At 35.1% G+C, this 5,470-nt stretch overlaps 2 non-coding genes across 2 annotated transcripts; one reads left to right on the top strand and one right to left on the bottom strand.

Annotated features, from left to right (window-relative positions):
• The first annotated feature begins 3,349 nt into the window (after positions 1-3,349).
• Positions 3,350-3,420, top strand: TRNAG-GCC. The gene has a single exon. It is a non-coding gene; the product is annotated as a tRNA-Gly (tRNA).
• A 449-nt stretch (positions 3,421-3,869) lies between these two features.
• Positions 3,870-3,943, bottom strand: TRNAM-CAU. The gene has a single exon. It is a non-coding gene; the product is annotated as a tRNA-Met (tRNA).
• Between the last annotated feature and the right edge of the window lie 1,527 nt (positions 3,944-5,470).

Below are 5,470 nucleotides of genomic sequence, written 5' to 3'. Positions count from 1 at the left end.
ATCTTCAGTTCTTGGGGCAGAAGCTATTTGCTTGGCTTTACATCCATCCCAGGGTATCATTTCTAATACATCTGTTGGACAAGCTCGTACACATTGAGTGCATCCTATACATGTATTGTAAATTTTTACGGAATGTGACATTGGATCTATAAATTTTTCTTTTCAACATAAATTTTTTCGATCTGGTAAAAATAAAATTAGTATTATATGAGTAATATGTATTGTAGACACCAGACGAAGCAATGGTTTATCCAAACTTCAAAAATAGATTACTATTTTTGAATCCGTTTGTGAGAAAGCGTGAAAAGAGCCAAGAGACTTGAATTTTTGACTTCAACAATCAGAATTATACTAATTGTACATATGAATTCGAATTAGCCAATAAATTGGCTATCCTCTTTTCAATATAAATTATTGCAATATTTAAATTGCAATATCAATGAATTACAAAAATTCCTTTAAGTTAAAAAAGAATACTATGCAATAACCTACTTAAAGAGAATTTATATTCTCAAATAATACTAAGAAAATACTATAGTATAGTATTGATTTCTATTCATCTTAATATTCCATATTGTTATATGTGCGCCTTTGTTTAGAGGATTGTATGTCTACTTAATTAAAAAGTCCAATTATTCCATAGTCTAATTATTCAATAAATTAGATTGATTGATACGAGTTGATTTCCTATTACGATGGATAGAAGAAAGAATGGATAGTCCAATAGCGGCCTCAGCAGCCCGCAAGGGCTATCACAAAAATTGCGAAAATGTCTCCTTTTAATTGGCGACTATCAAATAGATCAGAAAATGTTACGAGATTTAGATTAATTGAATTAAGTATAAGTTCAAGACATATTAGAGCTCTAACCATGTTTCGGCTTGTGATCAATCCATAGATACCAATCGAAAATAAATAGACACTCAAAAAAAGTACAAGCTCAAACATCATTAATTAACTCCTTATCAATCCCGATTCATTTCAATATGAGGACAAGAATTGAACCGATTTAATTAATTACAATAGAACAATTACACAACAAAAGAGAAAAGAAAGAAGTTATTTGTTGGCGGTAGATGGTTTTTACTAAATCAAAATTGTGCAGATTTCGCAACTGCACCAAGGAATAATAAAAAAGCACACAAAGTAGTAAGTAAAGAGTTAATTCCATTATTAGGAATCCAGTTATTAGCTATTTTGAACAAATCCCTAAACTCTAAACTACCTGTTATCCCAAAAAAAACCTAAAATTCCTAATAATAAACCAAAATCTCCTACACGATTAGTTACAAAAGCTTTTTGACAAGCACTCGCGGCGATCGGTCGTGTAAACCAAAAGCCTATCAATAAATAGGAACACATTCCCACGAGTTCCCAAAAAAAATTTGTATCAAATTGGAGCTAGTAACCAATCCCAACATAGAAGTAGTGAAAAAACTTATATAAACAAAAAATCTCAAATATCCTTCATTGTGAGACATATAACCATCACTTCATATGTACAATTAGTATAATTCTGATTGTTGAAGTCAAAAATTCAAGTCTCTTGGCTCTTTTCACGCTTTCTCACAAACGGATTCAAAAATATTAATCTATTTTTGAAGTTTGGATAAACCATTGGTTCGTCTGGTGTCTACAATACATATTACTCATATAATACTAATTTTATTTTTACCAGATCGAAAATTTTTATGTTGAAAAGAAAGAGGATCTTTTGTCTCATGGTAGCCTGCTCCTGTCCCCTTACGAAACTTTCGTTATTAGGTTAGCCATACACTTCACATGTTTCTAGCGATTCACATGGCATCATCAAATGATACAAGTCTTGGATAAGAATCTACAATGCACTAGAACGCCCTTGTTGACGATTCATTACTGCGACAACATCTAGGGTTCCTCGAATAATGCGATATCTCACACCGGGTAAATCCTTAACCCTTCCTCCTCTTACTAATACTACGGAATATTCTTGTAAATTATGGCCAATACCAGGTATATAAGCGAGTGATTTCAAATCCGGAGGTTAATCGTACTCCGGCAACTTTAACGTAAGGCGAGTTGGGCTTTTTGGGGTTGATAGTGGAAAAGTCGACAGATAAGTCACCCTTATCGTCCCTTTACAGAACCGTACATGAGATTTTCACCTCATACGGCTCATCGGTCAATTCTTTCGAAGGGATCCTTTTCCTCGTTCGAGAGTCTCCGCCCTTCTTCCACTCCGTCCCGAAGACTAACTAAGACCAATTGAGTTACGTTTTCATGTTCTAATTGAATACTGAAGATGGTATAATAATCCGCTATGATGACAATGCCGCGGTTATAATTGATCAAAAAGGAAATCCAAAAGGAACTCGAGTTTTTGGCGCGATTGCCGAAGAATTGAGAGAATTGAATTTTACCAAAATAGTTTCATTAGCTCCTGAAGTATTATAAATACTAGTTAAGTAAAATTTAGATCAAAGAATAAATTTAGTAGATTGTGTTTTATGTATATGTTTTAAAATCCAAAATGAAAAAAAAAGAAAACATGTTGATTATAGAAAAATTTGGAGGAACCTAGAATTAGAGTCTTATGGGCAAGGACACTATTGCTGATTTACTAACCTCTATACGAAATGCGGACATGAATAAAAAAGGAACAGTTCGAGTAATATCTACAAATATTATCGAAAGGAAAAAATATAGCGATAGTTTTATTCTTCGTCGCCGTAAGTAAATACGTAACTAGGAATATGGAAATTGCATTTTTTGAATTTGCAATAATGCGATGGGCGAACGACGGGAATTGAACCCGCGCATGGTGGATTCACAATCCACCGCCTTGATCCACTTGGCTACATCCGCCCCTTATCCAGCTAAAGGATTTTTCTCTTTTTTTCATTCATCATTATTCTATTTATTTTGACCTCCATACTTCGATCGAGATCAACTAGAGTAACATCAACTAAAGTACCACAAAAAATGGAATTTCATCAAAATATGTATTTTTTTTATATATATTATTTATTTTATTGTTTTGTATCTAGCAAAATTGTAAGATAGAAAACATAAAAGATCCTGGATTTCCCATTTAATTCGTAAAAAAAAAAGATTCTTGTTCGTAGAATCTCGATAAAGAAAAAAGCCGACTATCGGATTTGAACCGACGCATTAAAATTAAAACGCAATTTGCATTCTGAATTGCTAGTTCTTCTCTTTCAGTATTACGAAATTCCAGTCCCATTAGAATATTCATTGACAGACAATAAAAATAAGGAAAACTCTAATATAATAGAAAATGAAACGAAACGGTCGACCCAGACATAGACGGTCGACCCAAGTGGATATACGCTATAAAATATATAGCGTAGCGAGCGTAGTTCAATGGTAAAACATCTCCTTGCCAAGGAGAAGATACGGGTTCGATTCCCGCCGCTCGCCCACTTAATTTAGTAAAGTACTATGATAAAAAGTTTAGTTTAGTTGACTGTTTAACTACTTATATTAAATTAAGTATTAATTAGAATTAGGTGTTAGTCTAGTACCGTATCCCTTACTATTCTTACCCTTCTTTTGCATCCCACTCAAAAAAGGGGGCGCTACAGAGCCGGAAAGGGCTACCTAAATCAGGTATTTACTAAGACAAACAAATCGGGTATTCACTAAGACAAACAACTGGCAAACTGCTTTTAAAGAGGAGGACTGCGCCTTTACTTTCATTTCATTTTTCTTTTCCGCAAGGTCGGGAGGGGTCCTGCATGTTCTTCTTGTGGAGGCAAGTGCCTTCGCAAACTGCTCAATTTTGCCCTCTAGGGCCGGGAACTCGTGAATAAAAGTTGGCCCAAAGAAAGAGAATAGTCCTTTTATTTTTATATAGACTGCTAAGTTAAGTGCGGAGACGGGAATCGAACCCGTGACCTCAAGGTTATGAGCCTCGTGAGCTACCAAACTGCTCTACTCCGCTCTGGAGTACCAAAAACTGGTGGACAAAAAGGTTGAATACAGGCCTTTACCATGTCTAGACAAAAGGAATACTCCTTTTATAGAGAATGGAGCGGGTAGCGGGAATCGAACCCGCATCGTTAGCTTGGAAGGCTAGGGGTTATAGTCGACGTTGATTTATTATTTTTAACGTCTCTAATTCAAAACCGAACATGAAATTTTTATTTCATTCGGCTCCTTTATGGATATTCCCACCACTTAACATCTATGTCAGCACCTGCTTCTCTAGCTAATTGCTCACCCCTTCCACGTGTGATTTCTATGTTATGCATGGCCGTGCCTAAGGGCATATCGGTTGAAGTAGATTCTTCTTTTCTCTCAAAAAACCCCTTCCCAAACTGTACAAGCTTCTTCCAAAGCATACGGCTTTCTAGATGTATATGACGATCTCTAGACAGATGGATCTTATATGAATCATATGATGAAGTACCACATGAGTTGATATATAGGAAAGGAATCCAAATCTGCCGAATCGCTCATGTTATGATCTTACAAGAAAAATTCATATTCTGATACATAAGAGTTATATAGGAATCGAAATAGTCTTTTATTTTCTTTTTTAAAAAGAAAAATAGATTTCATTGAAGTAATAAAACTATTCCAATTTGAATAATTGTTGAGAAAGAATCGCAATAAATGCAAAGATGGAACATCTTGGATACGGTATTGAAGGAGTTGAACCAAGATTTCCAAATGGATAGGATAGGGTATTTCTATATGTGATAAATAATCCAAATGCACAAATTTGTCTTCTAAAAAGGAAAATATTGAATGAATAGAGTGTAAATTCTGAAACTTGGATCAGAATAAGGGATAAAAGTAAATTAGCTCGAAATGAGACAAAGAAAAGAGTTTAGAGACGACTCAAATTTTTTGGAAGGATTTAGTCTTTGAAGTCAGTCAGTCAAAATTAGCCAACTTGAGTCATGAGTTAATATGTGGAAGTATCGACGTAATTTCATAGAGTCATTCGATCTGAATGCTACATGAAGAACATAAGCCGGATGACGGAACGCGGAGACCTAGGATGTAGAAGATCATAACATGAGCGATTCGGCAGATTTGGATTCCTTTCCTATATATCCACTCATGTGGTACTTCATCATATGATTCATATAAGATCCATCTGTCTAGAGACCGTCATATACATCTAGAAAGCCGTATGCTTTGGAATACCTTCCCTATTTATTGCGGGTTGGTTATTTGTCAGTACGGGTTTAGCTTATGACGTGTTTGGAAGTCCTCGGCCAAACGAGTATTTCACGGAAAGACGACAAGGAATTCCGTTAATAACCGACCGTTTTGATTCTTTAGAACAACTCGATGAATTTAGTAGATCCTTTTAGGAGGCCCTCAATGACCATAGATCGAACCTATCCTATTTTTACAGTGCGATGGCTGGCTATTCACGGACTAGCTATACCTACTGTTTTTTTCTTGGGATCAATATCAGCAATGCAGTTCATCCAACGATAAAAAAAATTCCAAC

This window comes from Lolium rigidum, unplaced genomic scaffold (genome assembly GCF_022539505.1).
Source record: "Lolium rigidum isolate FL_2022 unplaced genomic scaffold, APGP_CSIRO_Lrig_0.1 contig_48894_1, whole genome shotgun sequence".
Classification (NCBI taxonomy): Eukaryota; Viridiplantae; Streptophyta; class Magnoliopsida; order Poales; family Poaceae; genus Lolium; species Lolium rigidum.
Note: the sequence above shows the minus strand (reverse complement) of the source record. Positions and strands in the feature narration are given on the sequence as shown.